Raw genomic sequence first — 20,936 nt, 5'->3', positions numbered from 1 at the left:
AAACCTCTCTTTTTGCATTAGATAATTTATTTTTAACTTTAATATATTCATTAGGAAGGTTTATGAATAATTGAATATTTGTGCCTAATATTATTTATTATTTTGTGGAATATTATGAGAATATTGGGCAGATTATGAAGAGTTGGAGGAGGAGATAATTTAGGGACTTGTTCCCTACTACTGGAGGATCAATAATAAATAATAAGTCAACAATTATGGAATTATGGCACAAATTATGGAACTCCAATGATTGAGAAAATCTAGGAATGTTCCACTAATCAAGGAAGCAGATCCACCAATCAAGGGAGCAGATCCATTGTGGAACTCCAATGATTGAGAAAATCTAGGAATGTGTTCCACTAATCAAGGAAGCAGATCCACCAATCAAGGGAGCAGATCCACTAATCAAGGGATTTCAGTGGGGAAAGCTTCCTCCATCCATGGGGAATGATTCTTAATCATTTTGTATAAGTACCAAGTCAAATTTGCCTCTAAGGAATGATTGAGAAAATCTAGGAATGTGCTCTCTACCATTTAACGCAAATTCCTAGTATTGGGGACTAGATCCACTAATCAAGGGATTTTGGTGGGGAAAGCTTCCTCCATTCATGGGGAATGATTCATAATCATTTTGTATAAGTACCAAGTCGAATTTTCCTTTAGGGATATATTTTTTCATTAGTGTTATTGTGGAGAGAGCTTGTATTCTTGTAGCTCCATTGTATTTTCTTGCAGGGATGTAATTCTATTGACGAAAATAATGAAGATTGATGTCATGTTCAGCTTATAAATCTTGTTCTCCTCCATAGGTATCTGAGTTTCCATGGGATTTTCCATCCCAAGAGCCTCAGAGCCCTTTTGTATCATTTTATTTCCTTCTTCATTGCTTATTCACATGCATCTCTAGTTTTTATTTATTTCTATTTCTGCATTTAGTATTAATGATTTCTTGTTGTAAGATTGAGTTAAATGGTTCATGTAAGTTTTTTTTAGGATCAGGAGCATTATTTCATCCTTGGAAAAGCTTTGGAAGTTCATAATAATCATTGATTTGCTTGGATTAGTCTTCTTATTCCCAAATCTAGATTGTTGGACCTCGTTTTTAGCAAAGAATAGTAAATTTATGCTATTTTTTAGAGCATGCTAACGAGCTTCAATAGAATTGATTCCACTTGAATTAAATAAAAAAACATTCTATTTCACAACAAAAATTACCCCATTGCATTTGCACTTGATTTGGTTATGCATTTTTTAGATTTACTAGCTCACTAGTTCTCGAATTTCTAAATTTTTGACTAGTAATTTTTTTTTTTTTTTGCATAGGTTAACAGAGGTATTTTTGAGTGATTCCACTTGTAATGGGGACCCAAGACATCCTAATTAACACCAAAATTTTTCTCATCCAATTTGGATGTGATTTTCTTGGTCATTCGATGAATTATAGTAAATTTGTACATCTTGTAGGAAATCAAGGGATCCTATAGGAAATCACTGTAGCGTCCAGTAGGAAAGCTTGTTTTGAGGCCAAATTGAGGAAAAAACCTCTAGGAAGATAGCAAAGGGTCCCTACTTGTCTCCCAAACCTTCTGACCATTCACCATCATCTCCAAGCCACCTACCACAACACCAAAAGATATTAGCTTTCACACTCTCACATGAAAAAGACAAAAAGAAAAACAAATTTATTTTATTCATTTACATGCATAGCAATAGAAGGTTTGATGGTTTGAATTTGCATGCTTAGGATAGCAGGATTGCATACATGTTAGCTTAGCATTCTTTTGAAGCAAAGTCTCTTAGGAGTTAGTTAGAAAATGGTGTGTTTTAGCATTTGATTTCATTCTCTTTCCTTGTGCTTTCTTTCTTGCAATAGGTTAAGGTTACATTTCAAACATTTCATTTTCTTCAATTAGTTTAGGATTTGAATTCAATACATACAATCCATTACATTATGACAGCAATGGAAGGACAAACTGTATGCTGCACATATAGTGTCGATACCTCTTAAGTTTGTACGAACCCCAGGTTGATAATTAAAGTTGGTAACCTTGGAGTTGCAGCATTCTTGTTGCAATACCGAGGCCCATCAAAAGGGTGGGGTGACCCTTGACATTACCCTTTGTGACTGTTCATCTACCCTCATGACTCTTCAACTACTCTATGATTGTTACATTCAACTATCGACACTTGAACTTCCACTTGACAAGATGTTACATACAATCTGCGCATGTACCCATGTGAAACAAAATAGGCTTGAGCAAGCCATGAAACACATCACTAACACTCGAACAGTTGTGGTAAGACCACCTCTTTGACATCCTTCCAATGATTGATGGTGGCAAACTAATTCCAAGCTTGGTCGTCCGTGATGATGTCTATGCGCTCAATGGTGACATCCTGTTGAAAGAGAACTCTTGCCTCCATTGCATCCGAGTATATTGATATGGCCCCACTGTCCAACTCATTTGATAGCATGAACATCATCATTTTGAGTGTCACTGGACCAGCAACATACTGATGCATTATGTCTATGTTGATCTCCAAGTGTGTGTTGGTGACCATGCACATCAACTTGTTGAAATACATGTTTAGCTCTAGTCGAACTACCTTCTTGTCTTCGCCTCAGTGAGTGTGCCAAATGGGTGGGATCGCATGCGTGTGAAAAATGACATCCATGCTCTTGAATACCCTTGCATTTGATCGACAACACTGCTCACCCTGTCTGCTCCATTCCAGCTGCTAGATGGGTCAATAACTTGTATGGGCAAAGTTTCATTGGTGTGTGTATGTTGTGCCTCCTGATGTACCTGTTCCCGATGCAACTCCTTCTATTGTCTATGCAGCTTCTGTTACTTCTTTTCTGTCTCTCTCTCTCTACCTTGGAGTTGTTGCCTCATATCCTTAATCTCTAAAGCTTCTTTCATCACAAATGGATCTGCTTGAGCTTGCAACTCTTTTCTACCTCTACGTTGTCAACAACCTTCCTCTTGCATTTATCACATGCAAGTGTGCTACCTTATACTGTTGTTGATGGTGCTGCTCATTGTGACGCTGATTCCATTTCATCTTGATATCCTTGTCCATGAACAACTTGATGTCTTCATATATGGGCAAGTTCATAGACACTCGATCGACTACATCCCCAGTTGTGCTCTGAATGGTGTCTTCAACTCTGCTCTCCTGGAAGCCATTTTACCTGTGCTGCTGAAAGGTAGAAGAACACTCGTGATACATGGAGACATAGAAACACTCATGACAATAAATATGTTAGTCAAAAACTAAAAAAACTAGAGGACTAACATGCAACATACATGTGTGTCTGTCTGTGAAGATTGCACAATTTTCACTCGGAAGCTGGGCGACTAACTGCCAAAACTATGCAAGGCATAGTAATTGCTATCAGGAGGTTGAATGAATACTGGAACTGTGCAATGCACAATCCATCTTGGCCTGCTAAGGACTAAAATTGTGTAATGCGCAATTTCAGTCAGCAGTGACATGCAAACAAGCAAACTACATTGCACAGTTTCTGGGGCCGGCAAGGCACTGCCTCCCAGAATTAGTCAATGCAAGCCTGGAGGTCAGTGTTAGGCTAGACTTGTATAATTTATGGAGGGAAGGCAGAGCCTTCACTTCCAGAAATGTGCAATGCTAGCTGGGAAAAGCAAGGTTCAGGCTAAGGCAGCCCAAACCCGTCGACGGGCAATTGAAAACATGAGAAGTCTGAATGCATGGTGATACTGAGTGTAAACAAGAGTGAATGATCATGCATTCAAATAGTAAGTGCATGATTAAGAAAATGGGAAAGCATGCATGTGTGAGAAGTGAGTCGCCGCAATGGCAACCATCGGTGCAAAAACAGTGTCATGCATGTGACAACACTGAGATGCGAATGAAAACTAAAACAATGCTTCTACAAGGTAACCTACATTAAAGCAAAAACAAGTGCTCATTCAAATCAAGAAGACATCACTCACACAAACTGAAACACAAAACGCAACAGAAACGCAATGCAAGACATGAAAAGTAGACTTTCCCTTAAACAACTAAGCTGAAAGTGTCGAAGACTCCTCGATGTAATGTGGGATGTCAGAGTTGTAAGATCGATGTGAAGAATGAGCTTTGCAATGTTGGGTTCACGAGTTTTGATAAGATCGAGGTTATGATGTGCATGCCACAAATCTAGGAAAAAGTGACACTTGGCGAGAGGTTCCTAAAATGAGATTTGCATGTAACCTCCAACTACTAAAAATAGATCCCTGGATCTAGGGATGCCTTTTGCATGCTACCTTTTTCTATTTCAGGAAGAGCATCCTATGCATGAAAATTAGTTTTGCTTGGTCTCGGAGGGAACCGGTCAACCTGAAGGCACATGCGACAACCTGCTTGACTGAGAGAGGGATTTGTGCAATTTTTGAGAGGAACTGGGCTGGCTGTCATAGAGGGATTGCACAATTTTTGGGTGGAGTAGGTGGATGTTGCCCATAACTGCGCAATTTTTGGGAGGATTTTGGTTGTCTATCCCAGAGGGATTGCATAATTTCTGGGAGGAGCAGGTGACTGCTGCCCAAAATTATGCAATTTCTGGGTTGAGCTGCAGTGCTGGGCCAGATTGCACAATTTTCCTAAGGAAGACTATCTGACTTTATTATGAAATTTCTGAGTCCAACAGGCTGGCCAACAGATTTGCGCAATTTCTAGAGGGAAGGTTTGTTCCCCTCCAGAATTGTACAATTTTTTGAGGTAGCTGCTCAGCGAGCAACTAACCCAAGTCCAGAATGGTAGACTATGAGGGGAGAGAAGCAAACTAACATGCACAGGCTAGCAAGCTACTGAAAAACCAATGATGCTTATGTACTTGACAGTGCAAGACATGTTTCTAAGGATGGTTGGTAGGGAGGCTCCAAAACGAATCTAAGGAAAACTTTTGGAGGGTGGTTGTAGCCGCTACAACACTTGGCGACACACTGGAAGAACTCCAGCTCTATCAATGGACCTTGTTTCTGAAAAGAAAGTTTAACACCTCTATAAGTATTGTTCAGTTATATGTTTGTCTTGGTTTCCACACTTGCTTGATTGTAAGATGCAACATCTTCCAAGCTTTTGGTCGATCAACAAACATTCCAAGCCCATCCAACACACCTATTTCGATTGGGGATGAGGGGTATATTGGTGCACAAGCCATATGGTCGTTAGAGTTCTAGTTTCATCTCTGGTGTTACTTCAGTGCCAATAGGCCTAAAGAGTACCCCGGCAGAGTCACGCAAGAACACAAGCATTTATCTGCTGCCAGCGAGCCTGGTCAGTACCCCAATGGAGTTACTTGCATCACCTCTTTGCACAGGAAGCCTTTCTCTTCTTTCACCTTCTTCATTTTTCATTTTTTTCGAAATGTTTTTCCATTTTCATTTTTCATTTTTCATTTTCGTAACTCTGCATATGACTTATTATTCATTTCAGAGGTAGAAGAGGGATCCCAACTTATTGATAACAGAAGAGGTTGTTCCTTCAGAGAAGTAGTTTGTATATACCTCTGACGTGCTTGTTAAGGTTTCCCCCTCACCTTACTCTACTTGACTGAGTTGTCAAGGATTAACCCAAAAACAACCGACTAGAGTAGGTGACACTATTTAGCATGCAAGCTTTGTGTTTTCACCAAGGTTTGCTTGGAACAATACGCATTTTCCATTGATGTATCATGGACTGAAGACAAAAAGTTCTTCATGCAGAGGCAAGACGATAGATAAACAAGTATTGATAGTTGCATAGGTCCTCTTGTACTTTACCAAGCTTGTTTCAAGAGTCACATACAGTTTCATGCGAAACTAACCTACGAATGTAAACAAGCAAGCAAACAACAAAAAAAAGCAAAAGCAAGAGTAAATGCATAATCAAAGCGAATAAGAAGAAAAACATGCAAACAAACATGCAAGGTAAGAATCCAACATACATGAAATCAAACAAACCAAAAGAAAACACTGCTCCTACTCCTAAGCTAATGGTGCATGGGCCTGGTCACATGAAGTGATATTTCCAATGCAGCCACCAACGCATTGATTGACCCATGTTGGTGAAGGCATGGTTCATGAACAACACAGTTGCGCAAACCAGCAAGCATGAAAGATATAATGATGAATACGAACACACTCCAGGTTTAAGTGCATCCACAAAAAAGAAATGAGTGAAAGTGCATGACATGCACTCTATGGACTTGCCATGGTGTTGTGCTACACTGTGAGTAGATGTTAAACATATGCATTCTCTTGACTATGACATGCAAGAAAACGTGACAAAGGTAGACCACTTACATTACGAAAGTATTGTTGCTATGTAAGATTCCTCCAATGCAAGAGCAATGGGGTCATCTAGTTTGAGTGGAGGAAATGAAATCTAGGTTTTTGGTTGATCTTCAATGCAAAGTAGAGAGTGATGGGGAGCCTTGCATGTTTCAACAATTTCCTGATCGAAAGTGAAACCAACCTCAGGACAATGAAGGCCTTACATAACCATCAACTCGGGCTGAAGTGCCTCGACAGCCTATGGGGTTTCATCTTCATTGATAGGTAGATCATCAGAGACCAGTGGCTTAGATGGATTAATAGCGAGTGAATCAACATCGTGATAAAATTAAGAAGTACAAAGATCACGAAAACCACGATCAAAAAATTTGGGTTGTTCGTCGGCATCCTCATGATTTGATGAATTGTGCTAAGGGATAGATGAGAAGCAAGCATGTTCACCCTCTATGTTTTCAAAAATGGCAGATGACAGATTGGATGGATTTTCAGAGGAAGATGTGTCCTCTCGACAATGTAATGACAAACTAGCATCCGACATGTCTTGTGAACGATCAAAAGTAGAAAAATCTAGAAATGAGTTTTCATAGGGGAAATCAACAGTGGCATAATGACAAGGGATGTTAGGATAGAGCGGGTGAGGCACGGATGGAAGGGAGTCATCCTTCACCACTAGTTCTTCTTTAGATTCCCACACACACTCATAATTAATGATGGCACAGGTTGGCTGCATAACACCAACTTCGTCGACAAATTGATCCTCGTTCACAATAGGTGCGGAGTTAGGAATGGAATAACACGAGACAGTACAATCTGGAGGATCAATAGAATGTGGGGACAGAGGAGTTGTTTGATGAGGTGAAGTCGGATAGTCACTCCTGACAACAACTATGCCTACCTGTGATTGCGCAGCTTCATCACCGAAGTGTGCTAAGTGGGGTTCGAATGATTTCAAGAATTGCGATTTTCGGATATGTGAAGAAGATACTCAAATCTTCCATCGAGAAATTCCCAATCAATTTCATCTTCAGGAAATTGGTATGGAAAATTATGAAAGCGCATGTAAAACTGTTCAAGAGATTCATCAGGTGATTTCCGTAACTCCATAATTTCTTTGTTGAGTGCTTTACATTCAAAGCGGTTGAAAGCACAGTCTATCTTTGCAACTAGATGAGAAAGAGAATGAATAGATTTTTCAAGCAGCGTGGCACACCAATGCATGGGGTGCCCTCAAAGCGTGTAGGCAAACAACGTGCAGGTCATGTACTCTTCAAAGATTCCATGTCTTTCACATGAGCCTACAACGTCGATCGTGTGCCTAACCAAGACTACATAGCCTCCACCATCGTATGTTTTATGTGACAAGTTATCCCCAAGCTCTTCTGATATTTCAAAGTTGCTTCCATAAGACATACAATCTGGAAGAGAAACTCTCTAGTTAGTCATGATAAATATGCAGAGATTCAAAATAGATTGGTAGGACTCATTTGTCATCTAGCCCTCCTTCTAGTGCCAAAATGTTGATGGTGTTGGACCCGCCAACATGTTAGTGGATCTCCCCAGTAAGAAGTCCCAACTAGACCTCAGACCATTTTGTGTAGGAGTCCCAGTAGTGGGTTGCATGGTATCGCCTTGACCGTGGTTACGTGTAGAGGCAAGTAAGATGTCCCTATTGGTAGCAATGGTGTGGCATGTGCATCAAGCCAAGGAAGGTGTATGAACAATTCTAACAAACGGAAAGTGAGGTGAGTGCACCCCTTGGAAGCCTGTGGAAGCACATGGCTTGGAAGGGAACACACGAGCGAAGATGTATCACAAACTGAAAAGCAAGTAAGCTAACAATCCAAAGTGATGGTTAAACCAACAACACATCTCAGTAGGATTCATACATACTTATACAGAAAGAGTCTATACATGCATGCGTAAGCAAACATATACATATATCATTAGAGTAACCAAGATAGTTGAAATACAATAACAACATATGCATGGAACTTGTTGGCTCTGTTATATTAAGAAGTGAAATCTCCAATCATACAATACAACCATGACCAACCACTAGTCTCGATAGTGAAACGTTACAGTCACTATCACCTGCTCCTCCAAAGAGATGTACTAGCTCTGCACTGTGGAGAAGCCAAGGCTCGTTACAATACTCTCCAAGCTTTCTCTAAGATACTCCTATCGAAAGCTTGGTTGACCAAAAGCCCATACAATGAGTTATGAGGGACTATATATAGCAAAGGGTGTGATGACCCTTGACATTTCCCTTTGTGACTGTTCATCTACCCTCATGACTCTTCAACTACTTTATGGTTGTTACATTCAACTATCGACACTTGAATGTCCACTTGACAAGATGTTACATACAATATGCACATGTACCCATGTGAGACAAAATAGGCTTAAGAAAGCCATGCAAGACATCACTAACACTTGGAAAGTTGTGGTAAGACCAAATCTTTGACATCCTTGCAATGATCGACGATGGCGAACTGATGGCAAGCTTGGTCATCTGTGATGGTGTCCATGCACTCAATGGTGAAATCATATTGAAAGCGAACTCTTGCCTCCGTTTCATATGGGTACACTGATATGGCCCCATTTTCCAACTCATTTGATAGCATGCACATCATCGTCTTGAGTGTAGTCAGACCAGCAACATACTGATGCATAGTGTCTGTGCTGATTTCCAAGTGCGTGCTTGTGACCATGCACATCAACTTGTCGAAATACATGTCCACCTCTAGTCAGACTTGCTTCTTTTCTTCGCCTTGGTGGGTGTGCCAAATGGGTGGGATCGCATTCATGTGCATAATGACATCCATGCTCCTGAATAACCTTGCATGCGATCGACAACATTTCTCACCCTTTCTACTCCATGCCAGCTACTGGATGGGTCTATAACCTATATGGGCATAGTTTCATCGGTATGTGTATGTTCTGCCTCCTGTTGTGCTTGTTCCTGTTGCAACTCCTTTTGTTGTCTGTGTAGTGCCTACTACTACTTATCTATTTCTCTCTCTGCCTTCGCAATGTCACCTAATAGCCTTAATCTCCAAAGCTTCTTTCATCACAAGTGGATTTGCTTGACCTTGCAACTTTGTTTCTCCTCTACGCTGTCAACAACCTTCCTCTTTCGTTTGTCACATGCAGTTGTGCTACCTTTTGTTGTTGCTGATGTTGTTGTTCACTATGACATTGTTGCCATTTCATATTGATATCCTTGTCCATGAAAAACTCGATGTCTTCATAGATAGGCAAGTTCATAGACACTTGATCGACTGCATCCCCAATTGTGCTATGAATGTTGTCTTCGACTCTTCTCTCCTGGAAGCGATTGTACCTATGATGCTGAGAGGCAGATGAACACCTATGATACCTGGAGACATTGCAACACTCATGACAAGCAATCTATTAGTCGAAAACCAAAACAAACTAGAGGAGTGACATGAAACATACCTATGTGACTGTTTGTGAAGATTATGCAATTTTCACCGGGAGGCTGGGAGACTAACTGCCAAAACTACACAAGGCATGGTTTGGGCTATTAGGAGGCTGATTGATTGTTGGAACTAAACAAAGCACAGTCTAGCCTAGCCTGCTAAGGACTAAACTGTGCAATGCAAAATTTCAGTCAGTAATGACATGTAAACCAGCAAACTGCATTGCGCAGTTTCTGGGGCCACTAAGGCACTGCCTCCTAAAATTGTGCAATGCAAGCATAGATTTCAATGTTGGGCCAGAATTGTGAAATTTCTAGAGGGAAGACAGAGCCTTCACTTCTAGAAATGCGCAATGCCAGCTGGGGAAGGCAAGGTCTAGGCTAAGGCAGCCCAAACCCGCCGACGGGTGACTGAAAACATGAGAAGTTTGAATGCATGGTGATACTGAGTGTAAACAAGAGTGAATGATCATGCATGCAAACAATAAGTGTAAGATTCAGAAAACAGGAAAACATGCATGTGTGTGAAGTGAGTCACCGCAACGGTGACCGTCGGTGCAAAAATAGTGGCATGCATGTGAAAGCAGTGAGATGTGAATGAAAACTAAAATGATGATTCTACTAGCTAACCTACATTAAAGGACAGCAAGCGCTCATTGAAATCAGCCAGACATCACTCACATGAAGCGAAAAAAAAAATCGACAGAAACGCAACGCAAGACATGAAAAGCAAACTTATCCTGGAACAGCTAAGCTGAAAGTGCCGAAGACTCCTCGATTCAATGTGGGATGTTAGAGTTGTAAGATTGATGTGAAGAATAAGCTCTGAAGCATCTGATTCATAAGTTTTAATAAGATCGAGGTTATGAAGTGCATGCCACAAATCTAGGAGAGAGCGACACTTGGTGAGAGGTTCCTAAAATGAGCTTTGCATGTAACTTCCAACTGCTAAAGATAGATCCCTACATCTGTAGATGCCTTTTGCATGCTACATTTTTCTACTTCGAGAAGAGAAGCCCATGCATGAAAATCATTTTTGCTTGGTCCTGGAGGGAACTGGTCAATCTAAAGGCACATGCGACAACTTGCTTGATTGAGAGAGGGATTTGCATAATTTTTGAGAGGAACTGGGCTGGCTATCGCAAAGGGATTGCGCAATTTTTTGGAGGAGCATGTGACTGCTACCTAGAACTGTGCAATTTCTGGGAGGAGTTGGGTAGGCTGTCCCAAAGGGATTGCACAATTTCTGGGAGGAGCAGGTGACTGCTGCCTAGAATTATGCATTTTATGGGCTAAGTTGTAGCGTTGGGCCATATTACTCAATTTTCCCAAGGAAGATTGTCTAACTGTATTACGCAATTTCTAAGCCCAGTAGGCTAGCCAACAAATTTTCTCAATTTCTGGAGGGAAGGTTGGTTCCCCTCTATAATTTCGCAATTTTCTGAGGGAGCTGCTAAGCCAACAACTAGACCAAGTCCAGAATGGCAACCTGTGAGGGGAGAGAAGCAAACTAACATGCACAAGCTGGAAATTTACTGAAAAAACAATGAAGCCTATGTAATTGACAGTGCAAGATATGCTGCTAAGGTTGGTTGGTAGGGAGGCTCCAAAACGAAGCTAAAGAAAAATTTTGGAGGGTGGTTGTAGTCGCTACAACACAATTGTTTCATAAAAACTTGAATCTGGAAAATATGTACTTCCATTGAACTGAGGATTTCATATTTATGACTCTCTATAAGATGATTATTAGCAAGGTCCATACCAATATGGGGGAAAAATGGAATACATGGCACCATACAAGTCAAAGAAAATATGCCCATTGTCACCCATACTCTTTCAGGTTTATATTGACAAGCTATAAGATCTCATTTAAAAGTGATAAAGGTGGTTTCCTTCTCTGTGGGATTTTCATCGAAAGAATTTCATTGAAGGAGTCAAATTCTACATCTATGCTGGAAAGAGGTTTGCATTCATTCAAAGTTGCAATGCTAGAAAGGATAAGTACATTGAACGTAGTAAATCTACCCATTCCTATAGATACATTTAAAAATGTTAAATTTAATGCTTACCTATAAAATATTTAAGATGGTTACATATAACTTTAAATAAGTAATAAAAAGATAGCCTTTGGATGGAGGTCTCTGAACTGTAGGAATTTACAGGGTAAGTTCGTCAGAAAGAACACCAAAAGGACACCGCTCACAACCAGATCACATATCAATACACTAATATTTTTGACGTGGTTAAAACCCTCAAAGAGGGAAACAGTCCACGGCCTGAGCCAACGCGGCCACTTCAGGCAATTTATTAATCAAAGAATGAAAATTTACATAAGCTTCTCTCATGCACGGATTACCCTACAAATGACCCTCCATGCGCTTTAAATAGAATTCATGGACCAATCGGGTGTCAAGCCACGGATCAAGTGTCGGTAATACCGAGGAGAGAATGAACCGTCGGATCACTACATATCGTGACCGTCGGATTGTAAGTTACAAAATGTACAACGGTAAATAAACACACTTTACCTAACTCTATACCTAACTCTACACTAGACCAAGTTGTACTTAACTATTTCCTATGTGTCGGAATATCCTAACATCACCCCTTAAGAACAACTTGGGATAGGATTGAAGGATTTACAAATATGACACAATAGGAGAAGGAAGGAGGCACTAGAGCCTATCCCCCCTTAGTGACAACTTCCTGAACTCCAACCATAAATCGAAGTTTAGTGAACTTCGCCTCTGTGAGAGCTTTTGTGAAGATGTCTGCAACTTGATCATCTGTTGAACAATATTGCACTTCAAGAACATGGTCGTGAATGAGCTTTCTGATGAAGTGCATGTGCAGTTCAATGTGTTTGCTGCACTGATGTTGGACTGGATCTTTGCATAGCTGAATGGCACTTTGATTATCACACCAAAGTGTAGTCGGATGCTGCTGCTGAAAGCCAAACTCTGACAGGATCTGACGAAGCCACAATGCTTCCTTACTAGCTTCTACGGCACCACAATACTCTGCTTCTACTGATGAAAGAGAAATGGCACCTTGTTTCTTACAAGCCCATGTAAGAGGTCCTGAACCAAGAGTGAACACATAACCGGCAGTAGACTTCCGATCATCAGGGTCACCAGCCCAATCGGAATCAGTGAAACCAACCAATAGAGGAGATGCTTCGGCACTGTAATGAATCCCAAACTGAACTGTACCTCGAACATAACGAAGTATTCTTTTGGCTGCTTTCCAATGACTTTCACGGGGGTTTTGCATGAACCGAGCAACAAGGCCAACAGCAAAGGAAAGGTCAGGACGAGTATGGGTTAGATACAAAAGTTTTCCTACAAGTTGACGGTATAAGGTAGCATCAACTTCAGGAGAAGTACAAGTGACTGAGAGTTTGACTCCAGACTGAAAGGGAGAAGGGGCTGGCTTACAGTCTTCCATGTGAAAATGACGTAGAATATCACAAGCATACTTGGACTGGGAAAGGGAAATACCCTCCTTGGTTTGCAAGACTTGAAGACCGAGAAAATAGTGTAAGTGTCCTAAGTCTGTCATTTCAAATTTCCTTTTAAGGCTAGACTTCACATGGTTTATAAGGTTGGGATCACTACCAGTAAGGATAAGATCATCAACATAAAGAACAAGGATGATAAGAGAGTTGCCCACTTTCTTGGTGTAGACAGTATTGTCAGAATGACACCTAGAAAAGCCAGATTCTAAAAGAAAGCTATCCATTTTGGCATACCAAGCCCGAGGAGCTTGCTTGAGACCATAAAGGGATTTCTTAAGTTGACAAACAAGGCTGGAGTCTGTTTGTATGAAGCCAATGGGTTGTTCCATATAGATTTCTTCATGCAAGTCCCCATGCAAGAAGGCGGATTTAACATCCATCTGATGGACTTCCCATTTGAAGGAGGCAGCAAGGGAAAGAACAAGGCGGATAGAGTTCATTTTGGCAACAGGGGAGAAGGTTTCAGTGTAGTCAATGCCTTCAACCTGTGAAAAGCCCTTAGCAACAAGACGAGCTTTATGTTTATCAACTTTCCCATCTGGCCCATACTTGGTTCTGTAAACCCATTTGCATCGAACAAGTTTTCGTCCCTTTGGTAAAGGAATAAGATCCCATGTATCATTTGCCAATAATGAATGATATTCTTCATTCATAGCTGCTTCCCAATCTGGATGGCCTGAAGCTTCTGCAAAGGTGTCAGGATCATAATTTACTGGAGCTTGAGCCAGTAAAGAAGAGGCTCTCTCGAACTAAGAACGTGTACGTCGCTGATCTGTAGGATCACCGGCAAGATCACCTGCTGCATCTCGAGTAGCACGAACCCATTTTGGAAGCTTAGGAGCTGAAGGAGGATCCTGAGATGGTGGGGGAGGATTGTCATCCTCACTTTCATCATCTGAAGAAGAAATGTTTTCAAAGGTAGAAGAGATAGGGAGAGGTGGCACATCCGCCGGAGTAGGCTCGCAGGCCGATATATTTTCATCAAATTTTACATCTCTTCTAATGATAACATTTTTGGACTTAAATGGAATAAGTCTATAGCCTTTTACATCTTCAGAATATCCAACAAAAGTACATTTTTCACTCTTAGGTTCTAAAGCTTTATGCTTTTCATCTGGAATATGGGCCCACGCTTCACTTCCAAAAACACGAAAGTGACTTACATCTGGTTTGATTGAGCTCCATGCTTCTTCTGGAGTGATATTCTTTAAAGCCTTAGTAGGAGTGCGATTTATTATGTAATTTGCACAGTTAATTGCTTCTGCCCAAAAACTAAGACCAAGTCCTTTAGATTGTAGCATACAATTAGCCATTTCCTTTAAGGTGCGATTCTTCCTTTCAGCTACACCATTTTGTTGTGGAGTATATGGAACAGTATGTTGCATTTGAATTCCATTCTCAGTGCAATAGTTGATGAATGTTTTTTTAACATATTCTCCGCCATTATTAGATCTTAACTTAAGAATTTGATGTCCAGATTGTTTTTCAACAAAGGCCTTGAAGGCCAAAAAAGTGTTAAATACTTCACTCTTGAGTTTTAAGAAGTATACCCAAGTGCGTCTGGAGAAATCATCAATGAAAGTTAAGAAATACTTGCAACCAGAGAATGACACAACTGGAAGTGGACCACATAAATCACTATGCACAAGCTGTAAAGGGGCTGAGGCATGCCAAGAGGCACGTTTTTCAAAACTGTCCCGATGATGTTTTCCGAGTACACATCCGGAACACACACCATCTCTGCAAGATACCATAGGAAGACCTGTCACCATATTTTCTTTACATAGATGCTGAAGGGAGCGATAGTTTAAGTGACCAAATCGCTCATGCCAAAGTTTGCTCACTTCATCGTTATGAGCAACAAATACTGAGGGAATATTTGATGACCCAAAGTTGTGAAACTTATACAACCTTGTAGAATCATCAGCAATGCCAGTAGCCAAAATCTGTTTAGGATCTTTTAAGTCCTTGATTACAACATCATGAGGTGAAAATTCAATGATTTTACCTTCACCTGAATGAGTTATCTGATATACAGATAGAAGGTTGCAGGATAAGGTTGGAACACATAATACATCATTAAACTGACCATTGTCTAGATGAACAGTTCCAGTCCCTACAACATTAAGAGATCTATCATCACCAACATATATATTTTTGGTGTTATAATCATTTAAAGAAGAAAACATGGCTTTGTTTTTGGCCATGTGATAAGAAGCTCCAGAATCAATGAGCCACTCATGAGAATGAGAAGAAGAAGATACATTTAATGCATAACCAGACCGAGATGATTGACAATGACATGCAGAAAGTGCCATTCCTGAAGATGAAGTTGAAGTTGAAGATTGCCCCAAATGAATGTTATGCTTCTTCATTGCTGCTTCCAAGGCTTCCATATTTTTAAAGCATTTTGATTCTAAGTGGCCATCTCGATTACAAAAATTGCAATGTCTATCAGTCTTCTTCCATTTGTTTTTATTGGTCTTATCATTTTGCTGAAATGATTTTTCATTTTGGGGCTGAAATTGCTTAGGACCCTTGTTTGGTTTAGGACCATTCTTTTTAGGATATGACTTCTTAGGATTCTTTTAATTTGGTTGTTGCTGGGCGGCTAACGCTTTCTTGGAAGAGTTTCCAAGATTAAGAAGACCAAGGTGTAAGAGTTTTTCTTGTTCTCTTATTAAAGAATCACAAAAAGAGTCAAAGGAAGGGGGCTTGTAGTCTTTTCCTTGAGAAATGAAGGCTTCTCTTGTAGAATGGAAGGTGGAAACAAATACAGAGTAGGCTGGTCCCAACTTAGTAAGGATGGAATAAATAAGGTTACTATCTTCTTTCTTAACCTTAACACCTTCCAAAAGATATCTAAGGGTCTTGAACTTAGACAAGAAATCTTCAATGCAAGAAAAATTATTAGGGTCCAATGTAAGCAACTCATTTTCAAGTTGATGGGCTTTAATTTCATTTTTAATCCCAAAAACTTTATTGATTTGTTCCATTGCTTCATGAGGAGTATCAAGTTCTGCAATATGGAATCTAAGATCAGGAGAAATAGACATCCCTATCAAACCACGTGCTTGATCTTGTCTATTTTCCCATTTAGCAGCTTTGTCTTCATCTTTCAGTTTCTTTTCTTGGCCTGTGGCTATTCGGTAGAGACCTTTACTTCTAAGTAAATCCTCCATGTAGGACAACCATTGGAAGTAGTTGGTGCTGTCAAGGGTAACTTGGTATTGAATTTCCATTTCAACAGAAACTAAAGCTGAAGATGCTAAAAGTAAGTGTTCCAATGGATAGATCTCGAAAAATTAGGCTGGTTTAAAAAAAACGGCTCTGAAAAAGGCTTCCGGATGAAGAAGTTATGGCTTTTTGAAAAAAAGTTGTTGAAGTTGCCGACGAAGTGCGGGAATGTGCGGAAATGAAAAAGTCCGCCCCCACAAAATGGAGACTTGAACCCAAGACCTCTACTCTCTTAAAATATCTTTGAACCAATTGATCTATACAAAAAATTTGAGAGAGAGAGAGAGAGAGAGAGAGAGACTTGAACCCAAGACCTCTACTCTCTTAAAATATCTTTGAACCAATTGATCTATACAAAAAATTTGAGAGAGAGAGAGAGAGAGAGGGGGGGGGGGTGCTTTGGGTTGCGTGCTTGCCTTGAGAAAGCTCTTTTTCCCTACAAAACACAAAACACAAAACCCAACACAGACATGCAAAGAAAACGAACCTTATGGCTCGAAGTTAGCTTTACCCAAAAAACTAAATATTTTCAAAAATGAACCTTGCGGCTCAAAGTTAGCTTTGGCCGGAAACTAAATATTTTTCTCAATGTTTCTGATTTTCCGAGATCACCCTAAGGCGCAGGGAAAAGAGCATACGCATGAGAAAAATCCTTCCTTTCTATTTCTGATTTGCCCAGATCGCACAGAGTCGCAGGGCAAAGAGCATACGCAGAAATGAAAGGTATAGATCCGGTTAAAAAAAAGCTAAATAAACCGAAACCGAAATAAGCAGAGAGAAAATAACAGTAAACTGCAAATAAACACTATATACCTCCAGATCTTAAAAATGACGCAGCTAGGGCTACCGGAAACCTTTTCGTGTGAAATGAAAGGGGTTCCTCACTGGAACATATGCTCCGAACACAACAGAGCAGTCCTCTCAGCCCGAAAGCAGTCAGAAACAGCAGATTTAGGAAACAGCAGTTGGATGCAGTTCTACCGGCTTCAGATTTGGATCACCAACGGACGCGGCCCTCAAATAGCTCTGATACCATGTAGGAATTTACAGGGTAAGTTCCTCAGAAAGAACACCAAAAGGACACCGCTCACAACCAGATCACAGATCAATACACCAGTATTTTTGACGTGGCTAAAACCCTCAAAGAGGGAAACAGTCCACGGCCTGAGCCAACGCGGCCACTTCAGGCAATTTATTAATCAAAGAATGAAAATTTACATAAGCTTCTCTCATGCACGGATTACCCTACAAATGACCCTCCATGCGCTTTAAATAGAATTTATGGACCAATCGGGTGTCAAGCCACGGATCAAGTGTCGGTAATACCGAGGAGAGAATGAACCGTCGGATCACTACATATCGTGACCGTCGGATTGTAAGTTACAAAATGTACAACGGTAAAGAAACACACTTTACCTAACTCTACACTAGACCAAGTTGTACTTAACTATTTCCTATGTGTTGGAATATCCTAACATGAACTCGTTACACCCTTCTTCACATGTTCAAGGAATTTTTTATAAATGACATGCTTAATAAAGATTTTAGACTAATTTACACAACCATCATTGATGCAAGAATCAAGCAGTCCTTGCTTCACCGTGTTTATATGATTAGGTTTCTTCTCACTTTTTAGGTCATCTTGAAAATATTCATGTTGCATTACCTCTTCAATTTCTAATACAAAGGCAAAAAATTGAATAAAAGAAATCAAAAATTTGCAGGCATTATGCCTAAGTGAGAGGTCTTCTAATGACATATCATACACACAATGTGAGATAATAAGCAAGGTATATGGCTCACCTATATGGGAGAATAATTGAGGGGATATTTTCTCATATAACAAATCAACATAAGGTCATCAATTGAGAATAATTGAGGGGATATATTCTCATGTCGATTTTCTCACTACGTACTATAGTTCTAGTGATATTTATGCAATATCTTCTATTTTATTTCATATGTGTAGCCATGGAGACCACCTTGTGGTCTCTGGGTGTTTATATGGAGAAACCCATGCACTACTAGCACATTTTCTCACAAGGGGCTATGGAGTTCCAACATTTTTTGTTGATATACACATGCATGAAGATGTGAAAAAAAATTCCATAACACCATATATAAAGGTTTTATACTTTGATTCCATGTCAAACCAAATTCTAGCAGTTGCATACATTCTGTCTCTTTCTACCATTCCACATGAGAAAATTGTAAAAGTGGTGGTCGATAACACCTTTTCCCCCATGACCTTATCCCCCTACAAAACTGTTGATGTTTTTATTCATAGCATTTCCAAATATATCAATGGGGTTGTTGATGTTATAGGAGGAGAAGTATGTGGGTCTGTAGAGCTAACAATGAATTTGAAAGTGCCATTTTGGATCTCGAGGAGGCTTCCCCACTTGGGAATAAGGATGAAGGAGCATTGCCACAGATCATATACACATGCAAGAAAAATGAGGAAATTGGGAATTAAAGTTATTTATCCCAACCTTGAAGATCACCCTCAATAAGCCCTTTCAAAATCCATGGTGAATGTGAGTTTGGGTATGGAGGGATGTTGTGTGTATACATGGAGACTGAGGAGAGGGCCAACAGGTTCATGCACCACCTGCAAAGTTATATACAATTTTGGCTAATGGTCTTGAGCTCATCAAGGAGAATAATTGAAGGGATATTTGTTCATGTTGATTTTCTTGTATTTTCTCATAAGTACAGGGGATATTTACTCATAAGAAACAAGCCATATTCGAATACGTTTTGTATACTAGCTTATTCACCCAGTGCAACACTAAGTTTAGGTTAGTAATTAAGTGACTTATGTCACATGTCATAAACCGAGTTATGTTATATTAGATTAGAGCTTATTTAATAAAGAATTTCTATGCAATTTAGTGTTGGGTCCTTCATTTTTTAAGGAATAGAAGTTGCAAAGGAAAATCAAAGCGGTAGCAAAATATTTGTTTTGGGAATTGCACAACGGAAAGTAAGGGTGCACACTGAAAAATCTGGAACCAATTTTGATACAGTCAACTAGAAACTAAGGTAATGGCTCGAGTTTTTGGAAAACCACGGATCAAGCGAGCAAGGAATTGAGTACTAGATCAAGTGAACACGGGCTATAAAAGAAGATGCAAAGGAGCGAGAAACAAATTTTAGAAGGCTTTACGAAAGTTTAAATGACATTGCAAAGATTAGATTTGGATTGTGTAAAAGAAAGATTGTTTGTAGGCAGATTTGATTATGTAATGATGTATTTTGCTAGTTGTTTTAAGTTGTAATATCTACGCATAAGCATATAATGTGCCATAATATGTACTTAAGGATTGTTGTTTAATAATAAAATGTGAATGGGAGTTTTGTTGCATGTTTATGTGTTCTTTACCCCCTTTTAAAAATTTTGGTATATTGATTATTCTCTTTTAAATGCATAATTTAGCTTCTTGGAAATGAATGTATGGATGGTTTCATAGACTGCATAATATATACTTCTAGATCTGATTCTATAATTTTATGGTTTTGTCTTGCCTCAGATGAGACACTCCTTTGATCCAAGCGAGTGAGAATGTGAGAGAAGTGCTAGACTATGTGGAAATCTTTGTTAGAACCCTAGGATGAAGCCTGGGTCATTATTCAATTCAAATTTTCCACCAAAAAATGGTTCCATTACTAGGACCCCAAGCTTCTTAGGGGATCTAGATCATGTGGCCAAGGCATATTGGTCAGGAGATCAAAGAATGGTGGCATTATAAATTTGATCAATTTGTTTTGCAGCAAGTACAATTGAGACAAAAGGATCAAGATTAGATTCAAGATGATGTTATGTATGCTGAGTCTGCTTGTGATCAATACGAGATATTTTGGTGCAATTTTCTTGAGGACTTAGAGAATTAGTTGACTTGACTTCAACATAAATCGAGTGATGTGACGCAGTCAAGGTTACGTGGAACTTGGATTGTAGCTGATTTGAAAAGTAGGGTAGGTGCAAATTCCCCCAATTTGTGGTCTACCATACGATCTATTACATAAATGGGTAAATGTTCCCTCCCATTATGAACAGCAATTGTATGACCGATCATTTTGGGTACAATGATGGATGCCTGGGACCAAGTAACTATTATCTTCTTTTCTTCTTTTATGTTTAGATTTTTAATTTTCCTCAATGAATGATTAGCCACAAAAGGATTTTTTTTTCAGTGAACGTGCCATGATCAATTACCTTTCTTTCCTTTTTTTTATGGATATCCAACCATTCTTACTCACGTCGACGAAGGATTGAAGCATCACTGTATGTATTTCTCTTCTGACTTTTCTTTCCAAGTGCACTATAGCCCCAGGGGGTCACAGGTTTTTTCTTGCCAATTGGGGTTCTTCCTTCCCCACCTCCATGAGGATGGTCTACATTGGTTGGATATAGATTTAACGAGATCTGTTGACTTTT

The 20,936-nt window shown here is 39.7% G+C and overlaps 1 pseudogene; it reads left to right on the top strand.

The window, feature by feature from the left end:
• The window catches only part of LOC149175564 (methionine gamma-lyase pseudogene), an 84,491-nt pseudogene extending 65,190 nt beyond the window's left edge, over positions 1-19,301 (top strand).
• The last annotated feature ends 1,635 nt before the right edge of the window (positions 19,302-20,936 follow it).

The sequence above is a fragment of the Pinus tabuliformis genome, chromosome 4_1 (genome assembly GCF_031772625.1).
Source record: "Pinus tabuliformis cultivar Carrire ecotype Pingquan chromosome 4_1, CPIR1, whole genome shotgun sequence".
NCBI classification, from domain to species: domain Eukaryota; kingdom Viridiplantae; phylum Streptophyta; class Pinopsida; order Pinales; family Pinaceae; genus Pinus; species Pinus tabuliformis.
This window is presented reverse-complemented; position numbering and strand designations above follow the sequence as displayed.